The sequence below is a fragment of the Brienomyrus brachyistius genome, chromosome 16 (assembly GCF_023856365.1).
Source record: "Brienomyrus brachyistius isolate T26 chromosome 16, BBRACH_0.4, whole genome shotgun sequence".
Classification (NCBI taxonomy): Eukaryota; Metazoa; Chordata; class Actinopteri; order Osteoglossiformes; family Mormyridae; genus Brienomyrus; species Brienomyrus brachyistius.
In genome coordinates this window covers 18,888,727-18,905,280 of record NC_064548.1, presented here as the reverse complement: position 1 = coordinate 18,905,280, position 16,554 = coordinate 18,888,727, and the positions used below count along the sequence as shown (strand labels likewise).

Here is a 16,554-nt window from a genome sequence, read left to right as displayed (position 1 = left end):
CCAATGAAACTATAAAAACCAATCTATGTCTAAAATGCCGCAGTACGATAAGATGAGACGTCAACATTTTTAAGAAAGGCAGCTGAATTGTCCCTAATGAGTCCAGACCCTTAAAGACACTTGCTTGTTTCTAGGTGGGAAACACTCATTCGCACCTGCAGTGGGGAGACATAAGACGGGGGCAGCGGCTAACGCTCCTCCACTGCCGAGCTCGAGGGCACCTCTAATCTCCATCGCTCCACCCCTGCAGCCCTCGGTGGGCATGCGAGACCTGCAGCTCCCACACCCCCATGCCAGCTCGCGGACAGTGAGTAATTACTCGCCAGCGCCTACGCTACGGCGTCCCATTAAAGGCGAGTCATGCGGTTCAAACCCGGGACACTCAGCGCTTTGTCACTGAAACGGCACAAGCAGCATCCTTTAAAGTAGGGTTTTGTAAAGCATGAAGCTAACAAGAACTTCCAGGTCCAACCGATGCCTGTAAAGCACTAACTTGCCATTAGGCTGCTGTCCACTAACTGGGTGCTGAAATTAGTATTCAACACAGACTCGTACACAACATACATCTCTATCACATACCCCAAATCAAAACAGCATTAGCACATACAGATATCTCACCATTTAAGTGTTTTCAATGCCATCTGTTACACTCCAGTAAAATGTCTCCAAAGGGGTTAACGGGCTGATTATGCGCTGCTTTTTTCGGACGAATGACAGAAGCTTTGGACAAACCCGAACAAAACCGAGTAAGCACCATTATTGCTGTTTTGTGAGTGAAACACAGGTGTGTGGCAACACTAAACAAAAGTCCCACTTCTAGGAGTCTGCAAACGGTGCAACAGTAACGAATCAGATGAAAAACATAAAAAGTAAACATCCCTGCAGCTTCTGGTAGTAATGTCAGGCTGCAGCAGTCCAACAGATGTGATTTAGACAGCACACAGCATTAACATTACAATATATAATCATATATATATATACACACACACACACACACACACACACACATATATACATATATGTATGAGCGTGTGTGTGTTTATACCACAGAGCATTAACCAACAGAAGTACACTTATGGAAAAAGGCAGAAGGAGACAGCAGCAGTGGTGTGTTGTGTAGGAAGGTACAAACCTGAAGACAAGGGACAAGGACAGACTTTGAGAAAAATATGAGCCGCACTGGGGAAGTAATCAGATGGCCACAGCCTGGGCTGACTTACATTTGCAGTTTTTATAGCCTGCTTCTAGGGGAAAGTATATTTCTGTCCACAAGAAAAAAAGACCAGGAATCTCTCGCTTCCTGGAGACTACACAGATATACCGCAAGCCATTCATAAAATGGATTCCACCCCAGCCGCGAGAGCGCACCTTAAATATAAGATTTAATATTCCCCGTAATACCAGTGTTTTCCCCAGAGACCAGCTGAGACGGGGAATTAAACACCGCAAGCCCAAATCATCGCACCTACGGGACTAAACAAAGGACTTCTCATATTACGGCCTTTTCTATTCTGAATCCACCAATGCCACTGCATCTACTGCGACCAAACCAGGTTATCAATAGCGGAAAGAGAAAAAAACATATTGCTGCTTTCATTGTTCCTAAAACACAAGAAACGATCCGAAGTCACAAATGTTCCCTGTCTTTCTGAGTGAAGCCTCATGTAGGTATAAGCCCAGAATCAGCAGAGGGAGAAGCCCAGTCCACTATGGCTGAGAGTCGTATACACAGAGTGATAAAAATAGTGACCGCCGGCAGCAATTTTAGAGCCAAGGTGCACATTAGTGACCTGCTCTGTGGGTTCAGAACTGAAACACAGTTATAGAAAGAACACTATAGGGGCCATCTTGGGAGGGATCGTCCATATCGATTACTTCTGCCTGCCCCTCACTGCCATCATCCGACGTGTGCATGTGCTCAGTTCAGGCCCAGTGTTAATGTCGGCACAAATACAGCCACCACAACTGTAATCTCCAGCAGTTACCTTTTATCCGGAAGCATCCAGCTCTGGCTTGTTCTGGCTTCTGCTCCTTCAGTCTTCACATTTGTGTTGTGTTTTCCTGTCTCCCAGTTTCCTAACAAACTCTAATGGGGCTGCTGGTCACCACATTCAGGGGTGACTGTAGGATATTTTTGGATGTTCTTCAGGTGAGTGGGAGGTGGGCCAGAAGAGGGGCCATAATTTATACCTTGGGGCTGATTTAATCATCAGCCAATGACGTTTCAAAATCTGTGACTGACAGCAGAGGGAATACCCCTGTTGGCCAATAAACTTTCAGCCGCCCCATTATACGGCCCCGTGCGAAGGACCATCCCATGTTACGCTGCCAGGGAATACAAACCTCGCCGTTTCCACAGCCCGACTCTCACTGCCTCACCCTGAAGAACACCAGTTCCATGAGTCAGCTAGTTAGAGTGGGATGTGGTGGGACCGCAGTGTACCGCTCTGCCTCAGGGTACAGGTCCCAGTTCATGGTGCTCCGAAAACCCATGTATTCCAGTGAATGGCTTATTATGTGAATGGTTCCGCTGAAAGCTGAAAAGCCCAAAAGGGGAGCATAAGTCCGAAGCTGGGGACTGCGAGGGAAAACCTGCAGCCCAGTTATACCTCTCAGTTACGTCCACTGAGTGACCATGGCACCTTAACATCCATAACTAATCACTGAATTTTTTTTTATGGAGAACAAAACATGAGTGAGAAGTGGGAGAAAAAATAAAAGATAAGCGAAAGATTCTGGGGATTGTATTACGAATCAGGACGACCAAACAATCGGCAGGTTGAAACGCAGCACAGACATTTCTGCATTTCCAAAAACACCGTTTCAGTTTCGTTTCATACGCATTTTACTGCCAGAAGAGAAGCTGGTTGCCTGACATCCATCCTAAAAGAGGCATTAACAGGAAGGCGTAAGGTCTCCTGTACTTTCACCTTTTCACAGTCTGTAGCTGAAAACATCAGCAGTCCCTGCATTCTCCACACAGACCATACTACCAAACCAGCCCAGGATTCATAAACATTACCATAAATAAATGCTATCAAAAATTATAAAACTTTTCAGAGGTGAAGCTCTGGACATAAAGAAAAATTATATACTGCATCAACTCCAATTTCTGCCAAAATCCCTCCTAAAAACCTCAGGACAGTGAAATGTTCTTGTAAATATAACTAGTGTATAAATAATGCAAATACTGTAATGTATTTAATTATCCATTCAGATTAAGGAGAGGTATGGGCTGGCCCCCCATCCTGGGTTGTTCCCTGCCTCGTGCCCATTGCTTCCAGGATAGGCTCCGGACCCCCCGCGACCCAGTAGGATAAGCGGTTTGGAAAATGGATGGATGGATGGATTAAGGAGAGGTTATAACATCACAAGCCATATAAAGTCAGTTTTAAGTGCTCACTTATCAATCGATGAATGACATTACGAATTATCGATAAAGCATAGTATGATTAGAACTGGGAGACTGTGGCGGTCCATCGTTACTTTCAGAGAAGTAGGGGATGAGAGTACAGGCTGTGACTGCGAAATATGGCAGAGTGCAATCAAAATTCGCCCACGTCTCTGTGCTATCATGGGGTCACTGCAGTCAGTCCTACAGGATCAGCACCTGAAGAATCCAACAGATATATAACACAGAAGTTCATAGTGTCAAACCATTTTTAAATCCATTGGTACCATTTGCTACAGTAGGAAAAATGAGGGTTTGAAACCCACAGTTGATAGGCCTCTTTTTCTGTCAATCATTGATTTAGCCAAAACAGAAACCAATGGGAAGTGGGATGACAACAGGAAGCTGTAACCCCACCCACCACTTATTTTAACTTAACATTTTCTACATTACTATTTTTTTTTCATTCCTAATTCAAGAGGGCTTTAAATATTCATAATCTTCTCAAATCCTCAGTACAGGCTGTAACAATTACATTTTGTAATATTAAACTTAAGTTCCCAATCACACACTTAACTGATGCTAAATTTTGGCCCGATGTTCTGTGGCATTGCAGCTTGGAGTTCAGATGGCCGCAAACCAGCACACATGTTAGTCAGACACCCATTAACTCGGGCCCTTACTGAGGTGATGATCACAACTGCACACAGTGGAGTACTAGAGTTACACAGAATAGGTACATGGTAAACTCCAGGTCCTAATATGGCATCTTTTGTATTTTCTGCAGAGCACTGAGTATAGTTCAGAAAGCAAGATATACCCACAGAATTGGAAACAACGGCTTTGGAAATGATCCTCTGTATTTTAATCACTTTATCTATGTATGTAGCATCGTCAGATACCTTTCAGCTGAGAGCAGCAGGGCATTCTGGGTGCCCCAACAGCACCGGGTCTCACACATCTGCTATTACGTCACTCAGCCCCGTTGGGTGACACGTTTACTCCTGGAGTTTCCTTCCATCCATCCATCCATCCATCCATCCATCCATCCATCCATCCATCATTACAGCGCTTCACGTTACACCATGGAAAGACTAGCGAGCTGCCTGCTTGTGTCACCAGTGCAGTGCACAGACTTTTCCGGGGGCAGGTACTAGAACGGGGGCTGACTTTGGGCACATTTTACCAACGGGGGAAGAGGGGGTTCTATTAAGTGAATTTTCCGTGATCGTCAGTTGTCAAGAAGCCGAACTTAGAACCTCAGAAGAGGGGGAAGCACATTCAATCATTCGAGCAAAAGGGTCAGGTGCTCAGGGGCCCTCCACCCATGTCTGGGTGTCATCATCTCTTTATGGGTGACCGGTCACCATGGAGATAACAGCGCTTGTTGCAACTCCCTTCTCCCAAAACAGCAGGTCACCTGGGGGCTGACTCACCACCGCTCCCCTTTTCAAATTCACTTCCCAGCATTACCTGAAGGACCAGCTCTGAGAAAACCCTCACTTTGCTGGTAGCTATCTCCCAGCATCCTTCTGTGGCACAACTTTGCCAGTGCATCTTCCAGCAATAAATACCACACTCAGGCGTCATCTTTTAATAAAGCACAGCGCTTTCATTTATTTGCAGGTGCCGAGTGTTTATGAGAGTCACCAAAAGCCTTCCTTCATTGTGTCTCGGTAACCATTCTCACAAAGAGTGCTACCATTAAAAGTGTCCGCAGAGGAACATTTCCACTCATAGGAAAGTTCCGCTTCGCTCCCAAAGCGGTCTTAAGAGAGGGTATCTTCTCAGAGTCACCGCTATTCAACCTCAGCTTTGGGAAATATCTTAGACATGTGATCAAATTTTGTCAGCATAAGCAAATGTAATAAAGTCAATGTTACAAGGGTTAGAAAATAGGGGACCTCAGACCCCAGAGAGAGTGGATCAGCGTGTCAGGAAAGACGACTGCCTTCTGCTTGCAGTCAGGAGGGACCACACTATGCATATTCATGGCGACAGCAAAGCCTTGCTGGAAATGTTCCACCGAAATCAGATGTAAGTGCTCTCCTACTGTCACCATTCATCAGCGTGCATCGTATCGCCCCTGCATGTAGAGTGTGTTGGGTGCTGGGGAGCCGGGGCTGCTGCAGTGTGACCGGCTCACCCCGAAGGGGTGCAACATCCCAAAAAAAAAAAAGCAAAAAAAAATCTCCTCTTCAACTGGTTAGTGGCGATCCGCTTATCCCAAATTACGCAAGCGAATACAGCCGGTGAAATTGTATCCGATGGAAAGAAACTTGAAAAAGCAGGAAGTGGGAACAGCGGTGGATTTTAGGAAAACACTCCACTGACGCCCTCTGGGTGTAAACCGCCTCGCTACACATTTCCACTTTACTACAGAAAGAGACTCCGGCTTAAACCAAACGCCCCCCCCTCATTAGCACTCCAAATCTTTCCTTATTAGAACACGAAATCAATTTACCTGCCACTAATTACTTACTGTCAGATTAAATAAAAACGAAATTAGCAGGATGTCTTCAAACCAGAATCTTCATCAAAGGCTTAACCGGGTCAAAGTTTGCCATCTTCTCTAAATCAGCCTGCCTGCTTCACGTTCAGTCACACGTGTGCTGAACATGGACACCTCCCATGAAACGTGCCCCGAACCCTTAACCCCCCCGCCACTAGGGTGCCGAATCCCGTGACTCCGCCTGTCACACACACGCTTAACTCCACACACCCTCTCGTCACACGCCGGGCGAGTTCCGCGGTCCATCACGTTTACCCTCCTTTCAGACCAACCTTTGTGTTTCCGCCGAGAATCCTACATCTCCGCCCTGGTTAATTACTTAACGAGCTTGATAAAAAAAAAACTGAGCGGCATAGCAGGTGCAGGACCGTGCTCATAGCCCTCGAAATGTTATCCCCTCACACTGGCAAAGCACTGAGCCTGAGACTGAAACACAGGCATAGAAAGAAACAGGCAGATTTATGTGTGTTTATGTGGGACGTCATTCACAGCCAAAGGCCTCTCAAGTCAGCATTCCCTGCCCTCCACCAACCACACACACACACAAAAACACTTGCACATGCGCATATTTCACACACAAAGGTTCTTTTGCGGCAGCATATGGAAATGAGCCAATGTGTGTCTCCTTTTAGCTACACGCTGAGTATCTTGAGCGAGTGACATCACCTTTTTCCTCAATAATCGTCCCGGCACTGACTACTCATAAACGGCCCTTTAGCTGAAGGCGACATGTGACCCACTGTTCCTGGAGAAGTAATAACGGCGACCCAAATCGCGACTGAACCCAACCTAGGCATGTCCTTCGTGTACGAACACATCTGGGTCTCCTGCAAGGATGGTGAGCATGTACCTACTGAAGTATAACATCAAACCATACACTCATTTCAGTATGCTGGGGTCAACTGCATTTAACCCGCACTAACAAAAGAAACAAAGGAAAGGCAGATCAGCTTTTGTAAGTCTCAGACTCTCAGTTACTACATGAAACAGGGAAACAATGACTTAAGTAGCTGTCACATCAGCAAAGACAACAACCATCATCTGCAGGGTTCATAATATTCCTGTGCGAAGATTATGTTCTTTTTTTGTACGCTGATAGAGGTGGAGAGTTCAAGTCCAGAAAGTAAAAATCCAGATGAAGATTTTGTTTCAACCAACCAGCTGAGTACTCTGTGAATGTGTCACTTTATACTCAACTGATTGATTGAAATCAAATCTTACAATAAAATAAAATAAAAACACATAATTAGCTCCTGTAACATCCATCTCGAGGCTTTGTTCATTGTAAATGTGTAAAACGTTCCTCCCAGATCATAGAATCACACAGGGATGCATATATTCCTCTTGACTTTTGGCTAATATCCCTGTAATAAAGTTTACCTTATGTCCCCAGAACCTATGTCCTCTTAACATATGGTTCTAAGAAAAAGCTCTACGGTTCCAAGGCCCTAACTTTTGGAATGAGTTTATATTTTCTAGACTTAAGGTTAGGGGTTAGGGTTAGACCACATGACCATAACTGTGACCCTAACAGACGCTGTCATAAGTCTCCTAAACAAATCACACTAAGAGAACATCAGGGAACATAGACTCCCTCACATAACATTCGCTGATCACAAGTTTGACACATTTGGACGGGACGAACGCTGCCGTTTTCGCACAAGTATGTCATCTTTGCTCCAGAGACATCTGGCCCTACTTTGCCGACGGAGAACCGAGCACAAAGGAAACAGACGGCTTTCCAAAGTAACAATTACGAGAGACTTTGTTGTCATGCCACTTTGAGGGGCGTGTCAAACAGATGCTGCGGCAGAACCGTCATGCAAATGTTTGTTATAGATACATTTCTGATATTTTGGAGATCAGAGGTTATAAAACTCAGCTGTGAAAGCAGAATGACTAGGAAATGCCCCAAGTCAGTCAACGCCCTAACACAACACACACTTACTCACTCACTCTACGTGCTCACTACGTTCATTCCTGACTCATTAACTCATTAACCCCTGGTCAAAAACACTCCTTACACTGACCATACAAATCTATAATGTTATATACTTCTCAACAAATATAAACTATGAAACAACAATGTTTATTTACACAGAAACTTGGTTTGAATGTTTTTCGGTTAGTAGCTAAATGCCTTGCATCAGGTATTTATTTAAAAAAAAAAATACTATCTAAGAAAAAAGGGATCAGCAAATGCATAGTGTTACCATGGTTAGCACTGTCGCCTCACACTTCTGGGACCCGGGTTCGAGTCTCTGCCGTGCCTCCGCGTGTGGAGTTTGCAGGTTCTCCCCATGTCGTCGTGGGGATTCCTTTGCGTATTCTAGTTTCTCCCCACAGTCCAAAAACATGCTGCAGTTAACTGGAGTTACCAAATTTCCCATAAGTGTGTCTGTGTGAGTGTGTCCTGTCATGGGTTGGCGCCCCATCCTGGGGTGTTCCCGCTCTTACGTCCGTAGGCTCCGGACCCCCCCGCAACCCTGAATAGGATAAGCGATTACAGAAAATAGATGGGATCAGTGAATCTTACGAGTTGCGAAATCGATGTACATCCTCACAGTTACTTCAATGAATATGTATTAACATAACACATGAATTGTAAAAAAAAAAAAAAAAAAAAAAAAAAAAGTCACATTAACTCACAGTCTATTTCACACTGCTGGTTCTGAAAGGTTATAGAACACAGAACAAGCTGTTGTTCAGTAACAAAGCAGGAGCGGTGTCATCTAACACCTTGAAAGAAGCAAAAAAAAAACAAGATTTTTAGAACACGTTAGGCAGCTGTAAAATGAAACACTTTCAGTGACAGAACAGCAAATGGATGCTTCTGGCCACTGGTACATTGGGCATAGAGATTCGGTATGAAAATGTTACAGTACGATGCTTGTCGCATCCACACGCAACCATTTCCTTCCTCTGCACCGCGTCCGCTCACGGTTTCCTCCACCGCAGGTGACATCACGAAAAATTCACAGACAACCAAGTGATGTCATTTTGAACAAGCAGAGTGCGGGAAGGGGGGGGGGGGGGGGGGGGGGCAGAGAAACGATTTCAACACAGCCTTCCATGAACCTAGCTGGATGCTTAGCCCAGAAGCTGAGATTTAGCCTGGAGAAGGTGGAAGTGTCTATAGTGATTTTTATTATACAGCAGTACGTTAGTTTTTACCAGGGTCATTTTCAAGTCATTTTTTTTTTTCGCTGCATAAAAGGTACTGAATCTAACAGTAAGAATCTCTTTAAGCATGACGGTCCAATAAAGGTAGAGAGCAACATGTTTTATGGATTAAAAATAAGACTGACAGCAGTCACACAATGTATACAGTATATGCATCTCTCCAGTCTACTCAAAATTCTGATTTCCGACATTCATAGTTTATTTTTAAAATGACCCAGACACTGCAGACACTGACGATAATTGTTGAAAACGCAGCATCTCCAGTTCAACGCCTTGAGTTTTTTTGGGTCACCCAGACTGCGGGTTATTTTGAAAGGCCAACAAACGATTTCTTCCTAATGAACGATCTGCCGGTCTTTATTTATCTATGAATGGCATTTCCGCGGGATATGAGTAACACTGCCGTGCCAAAAGGTGTCACAGGAGATTACTTTTATGAGGTATTATACACACAAACACCCACACACCAGTACCTAGAGATGATTTTAAAATAATATCGTTTTATGCTCAGTACATTTGAATTAAATGGAAACACCAGTGAGTATAAAGGGTGACAATGACCTCGTCTGGCCACTGCGCACTGGTGTCAGTCGGCTGGCAGTGCGACTGTGACCTCACTCTTGCTGCCTCAGCCTGATTTCCTTTTACCTCATTCTCCGATCACCCAGGGTTACAGCAACACACTGCAGGTACCTGTCACAGAGACCCAGCCCTGCCCGTCTGGAGAACAACAGAGACTTTCAAATATGCTACCAATACATGAAACACATGTTCAGATCTACAAGTGCAGATGTGCCGATTCCAGAAGGTATATTAAACAAGTACATTCTCCTTGGAACACATTACAAGACCGAAACAATAATTCTGCCACATTGACATTTGTTTCTGTCTTTATCTAAGGAGTCTTTTTTTCCCCAGATACTGCCTCCCTTAGTGTAGCAGCTGAGGTTTCAGGCTTGCTGTCAGCACTTGTTTTATTGCCACAGTGTCGCATTGGTGAACTGCAGCCCAAGAGCTATCGATCGACTACGCAAGTTGGAACCTTAACCCTATTAGCATGAGCTTAGATCCGCATTCTCCACACTGGCAGCAGGGTGCAACACTTCCCGCACGTCTTAAGTTCTGCTGATCGGCCTGGATTTTTCAAAAAACTACGCGGGAGGTGTTGTGCTGAGAGGGCACCCAGTGGTCATTCGGACCGACCAACAAAGGTTTGGATCACAACACGACGGACCTGCAATGCTGCGGAAGATCGAGTTTTCCTGACCGGTTACTTCTTGAGCCCTCCTAAAGGAGGACGACCTGCCTTCGCAGCAGAAATTGATACACGTATAGACTGAAAAGTTAGGGAAGTCTGGCACTGCAAAGGGAAACTTGACTTCTGTGAATAAATTGTCTTTAAGCAAAAGAAAAAACCTGCTTGGCAAACAGATGCCTGATCAGGTGCTTCTCTTTTAAGCTTTCGTTAACTTTAAAAAATGTGCCTCATCCTCCCTTCTGCCTTCCTCCATAACAGATTTCAATTTCACATTCATGAGCTCTGTAATAAATACAGCAGGAAGTACATTTACTTAGCAGATACCTCCATCCAAAGGGTCGCACAACTGAGAAAGCTGAAGCAGAGGCCCTGGAGCACATGGAGGTTAAGGGTGAAATCACTGCACCAGCCCTGGGGATGTGAACCAACAACCTCCCAATCGCATGCACAGCATCCTGACCCACTGAGCTACATCCCACATGTACATTTTGATTTATATTTCTGGGTGAGTATTAAGTCTTCATAGCTATACAAACACCCAGCGGGGTGGCCCATAGTGGATGGAGGGGCTCTGTGAGGTAGTGCCTCATCGCCGGCCCCGGATAGACGCACGGCCATCAGCGGCACCACCAAAAAAAAAAAAGAGTTAATGCGGGAGGCAGATCCACCAGAACGGAACGACACCTCGGCACCTGCTGCTTCACAGGCAAACGAGCACACTGCGACCAGGAAAAGTACATGGGGACACAACACACCTCGCAGAGCTGGACGCAGCTATACGGGAATTCAGAAACAAAAGATTTACAGCGCACTAAATCCACGAGAGGATCGGGAGTGCCAGCTGGGATATTTTAATGCAACAAAAAGCGCAGTTACATAAAAGAGAATTGTAAAGAATAGATAATGCAAGAGGGGAAAATCGTACCATCCACAACATAGACAAGCTTGTCTGTTGAAGTTGCCTTTATAGAAAGCCTCTTTTGGCCAAACTTTAATATCAGGAGAAAGGCAAAGGTATCAATGCCCATTCTCTTCCATCAAATCTCCCAGGCTCTCAAAATCTGTAAGGCTCTCAGAAAAGTAAAAAAAGGTGAATATTTGAGGTGTTTGTCAGACCGCAAGTTACCAAAAACTGAAAAATGTTACCTTGAATTACAGGAGCATACACTGTCTGGATGCATTGTCATTAACATGAACCTACATGATCACTGCATTGACAGTTAGACTCACACACACACACTATAAACTTGCAGATATGACCCCCCCTGACCTGTGAACTTATTCAGGGTAAAAATTTGCACTCTGGTTTATTGATCAGAACCTTCCAGAAAGTCTCAATGCTGTATCAGTGAATGAAGAGATTAACTATCGGTTTAATTTGCTTTAAAGCATCAGCTCTCTCCCAGACAAACCTAAACGTAATCGGAAATTCAGCTGATTACTCTTTACCGAACATTAACAGTTATAGAACACACTAGGCTCTCTGACGTTCGGCTGTGCATCATTCCACATCGCTGGAGCTTCCAGGTTGGCAAATGAAATTTCATCTTCCCTTGTTCGTAAAATTAGATCATCTGAGCAGTAAATAAAGCCTGGCGCCAATCGCAATACTGACAAGCGGGTGTCCAGCCTGACAAAAGATCAGGGGCTGGACAAAACAGGTCAATGCCACAAAACACGTTCACCCATTTACTTCAGCAGCCCAAAAGCACATCTAAGCTACAATGAGACATGACCAGTAAGTGCGAGTCAATTACCAGCTTCCAAGGGAAAAATCAGACTGACTCTGCTCTAGGCTGTCATGACCAAGACTCAAAGTGCACAGGTAAAATACAGCAATCAGTCCAGAAGAGGAGACCCCCCCCAGACCGGACCATCTGTCCACAAGTCAAAATCTGCTGCTAGATGATTCCTATGGACTTCTGGACAGTTCACCAAAAGAAACCAAAACTGAAAACCCAAAGATCCGACACCAGTGCACAGAACTGCGAGGTCAGCAAGGAGAAGCTGGAAAAGCCTCACCAAAACCTGGAGATATAACACCGACCGGATAAAACCACAAACTAGACTCCCAACGGAACAAAGTCTTACGCTGAAAAAGCCACAATGACGAGAATGAGCGACACTGGTCAGCCTAAATAACATTTGCTGCCAGCTCCTTTGAAGCCTGGTCAGTCACAAAACATGGACCTCAATGTAACATGGCCCTCAATCCAAATTAGCGTCCATCACAGTAGTCATTGTGATGGAGATTTAAGAATGTTCCAGAACATAATGTAGTACACAGCAGTAGCCAGCCACCTTATCATTGTTGACTTTCAAATTTATTATCTGTCTCAAAACTTTCCACACATCATACAAGATAAAAGAGTGTTTGTTTTCCATTGTGTTTGTCGACATTAATATACTGAACTGTAGTGAATTCCGGAGAGGCGTGGCGTCTTAGTGAGCAGCCATGCTAGCATGCACCTTTGTGACTAGGGGTCTGATTCCTGCACGTTAAAGCTAACAGGCACTTCTAAACACCCATACAATGTGAGTGTGTATGTGTGGACTGGCAGCCTACCTGGGGTAGACCCCAGCCCTGTGTCCTACGCTGCCTGGGATAGGCTCCAGGCCCCCTGACCAGAATGAGGGGTTAGAAAATGAACAGATGTATTAAAACTCCCCAAGAACAGACACTCACCCAAAGAATAAGGTCAGATTTTGTCAACATGCTGAATAATGCAGAGGTTGCAGCAGAAACATTAAAAATTTTATGCCAGCTCAATCTCCTCATAAACAAACATCGCAGTGTCCTCCCCTGACCCCCACCCCCCCCCCACCACCAGCGACACACAGGCTCACACGCTGAAGCCACTGCACCAGGACTGGAAAGAGCAGAGATCAACTAGAGATTAGAATGATTTACTCCAAATGTCACAAGTCAAAACAAATGATGTTAGAGTCCACCGACAGTCACTGCGAATCTTCCTCGCAAAAAGTCATTTACGAAAAAGTTACAACTTATACAGTAATAAGGAACAAGCCAGACCTGTGAAGCATACAGTGCAGCCCCCAGTAAGTGAACTACCCAGGGACGGATTACGGACCAGGCCAGCGGGGCCGCTGCCCAGGGGCCCTTGGGGTGCAGGGGGCCCGTGGGGCCCCTAGCCCAAAACAATTTGCAACGCTTATCAACAATGTATTTTCGTTTGTCTATTTTAGAGGGCCTACATTCTTTGATCCTCTGCCTACAAGGGCCCCTGACCCTATAGGGAGGGCGTTTGGCTGCCAAGGGCCCTTGAATTGTGGTGGTGGTGGTGGTGGTGGTGGTGGTGGTGGTGGTGGTGGTGGGGGGGGGGGGCCCTCGTGAACATTTTGCCCAGGGGCCCACACAACCCATAATCCGTCCCTGGAACTACCTGACAGAAAACACACACACACACACACACACACACACACACACACAGACCTGTACTCATATCTTTGTGGGGATCGTCCATGCACTTCTATAGGCAAAACCCTAATCCCAGCAATGACAACCTTAACCCAAACCATTTCTAACCTTAACCATAAGTACCCAAACAAAATCCCAAAGCCTTTTGGCTAATTTAGTTTTTATTTATTGCAGTCACAGATTTTTATAAAGCTGAATTTCCCAACAACATCAAAATAACAGGTTGTCTCATTGTGAGTACTAAGTTTATCTGAATCACACACACACACACACACACACACACACACACACATGTGGGTGAGTGTCCAGACAAAGGATCTGTTTTTCTAATTAAACATTAACAGCACTTATAGCTAGAGGCCAATTCACCAGAGGTTTGCAGATGATTACATTTCCCTGACCTTTTTTTTCCTTCTTCTCATTCTACTTCAGCATAAGCCTAGGAGGCTGCTGTGGAGGTAAAGATAACAACGGGAGCAGTGACTCAGTGCGTTAGCCGCAGCTGGTAAACCAGCAGAAGCTGCACTCGCGGGAGGCAGAGCGCGTGTTCAGCAGGACACCGATGCTCAGCAGACCGCTGGCTGCGCGAACTGCTTGCTGCAGGCGAAGGGCCAGTGAAACCGCCCCAGCGGCTGCAGGGCAAGCGTGTGGCACATGGCCTTTGGTAAGGTACTCCTTGTAAGAAAACCAACCGCATGGGCGTAGCAACGTAAGTAGGGATTAGCGTCTTGGAAATACCGTAATATCATAATGCAAAAAAATACAAGAATAATTGCGCAGCTGGGCCACAGAAACGCAAGTGTGGTGTCGCCGCTCGCTGGAGCGCTGCCACATACCGTAGATACGCTGCAGTCGACGGTGATGCTCTTCCCGTGACGGCAGCCTGCGTTTACCGCAGCCGGTGTTTCACGCTGAAGCTGGGGTCGGTTACTCTTCGGCTTTATTGTCATTTTACGGAGAAGAGGAGCACGAGGAAGGGGGTGTCACATGACTTAGCGCCCCAGACTTGCATGGCGACGGCAAGCAGGAATTCGGTTTTTATTACGCCGCCTCGCTCAAACTGTTTTTCTTTTCTTTTCCCTTCCACAGATGTTTTATTCTGCCTGGGAAAAAAAAGAGTTAAAAATGGAAGCTCGTGCGGGAGGCAAAATTCCCTCCATTCAAAAGAATTTAAAAGGCAATTATGCACTTAAACTTCATCTCCTAAACATCCTTTTGTTGCTATGGCAGCTTTGTGTAAGGCGGCTATATTTAGCTGTCGATCATTACGAAGCTTTTCACACATCACAACAAAGATAAAGGGCAGAAGTGCAGCAGAAACGTATCTGATGTCTATTGTTCTGTCAGCAAGCTGCTCAGCGGGGACGTGTTGGGCCGACGGCTGGAATCTGGGACTGGTGTCACAGAACCATGCTGTTCCAGACCAGATCATACCCTCATTACTGCACTCATTATCCAAAGGATTCCAGCTCTGAATCCGACTCTATTCTGAACTTGAGCTCAGAAGAACGACGATGTTAGAAGAGGTTAGCTATTAAGGGTGACGTTTTGCCCTCAATCATGTAACAGGGAAACTGTGTTGGCCTTCATTTTGGTGAACGGAAGGCTATTCATTTATTCATTATTGTCCTTTGTGACACAGATCCATTCAGGAATGAATGCCATGGGCAAGTGCTGGGCTCATGATTATGACATCAGAGCGTAAACACGGCGACTTCCACTTCAGACCACTCACGGATGCAGCAGATAAACCCACCAGTCCCCCCTCCCCCCTGAGAACGCGCACCTCGTAGTACTTTACACAGTGTCCGGAGAAGCAGAGAGCCAATAACTATACGCTCTCTATCGCTCCCGGAGCATGTGAAGATGACTCACATGACACTGAAAAGCACAGCGTGTGAGACAAAGACAGCCCATTCCGTTTAGTGCATTACTGCCTCCGGCAGGGGTGTTGCAGGCAGGGAATCCGGGGCTGGACTGTACCACCCCAGATCAGGGTAATAGACACATTTCGTTCAACCCTATTATCACACACCGCACTCAGACAGATACAGAATTACACGTGAGATCCAGTGTATTGCAGGCTGGAATGCTGGGTCAGCTAGCATACAGCACACCTGGACAGTTGGGGTTAGGTGCCCAAGAGGAAAAAAATCGTTTCATTGGACACAGGATTCAAACCTACAACCTTCAGAACATGAGCACAGGTCCCAAACCTGCTGAGCCAATACACCAACTCAAATGACAAACGTCACAAGGCCCCCAGATGCATGTAGGACAGCACGCGAAAGAAGATCTCACACACTAGCGCAGTGATAATTACCGCATTTATTTGCTTTTAGCAGACAATTTGCTTTTTTTTCCCAGCAGCAGCCCAGTAACACAAACAATTAGGTTGGACTTTCAGTAAATCCAGGCAGTACTGAAGAGTATGGTCCTACTACTAGGAAACACGTCAAAACATGCCAAAATATCATTCATTTCTCAACTCATTAAAAGATAAATGAGAGAATTAACTTCGTTTGGGTTTTCTGTATTTGCATTGTTTTGTTGTTTTTTTTTTTTTCGAAAACAATGAGGGCACTTAAACAGAAGTAACACTTTGCTTCCAGCAAACAGCTATGATAACAAACAGCTCTGAAAATCCACCACTCTCATCTCTAGAGACACTAGAGACATTCATACTCCTATTCGAGTGAAAGACAGAGTGCTAGCAGAACACTGACCGATGGTAATGAAGAGCAAAATGATAAAGCAGAAACAACATGTGA

General features: G+C 45.4%; 1 protein-coding gene across 4 annotated transcripts in view; it reads right to left on the bottom strand.

Annotated features, from left to right (window-relative positions):
- LOC125709692 (fibroblast growth factor 14-like) overlaps positions 1 to 16,554 on the bottom strand; it is a 108,644-nt gene that overhangs the window by 68,110 nt on the left and 23,980 nt on the right. The window lies entirely within an intron of this gene.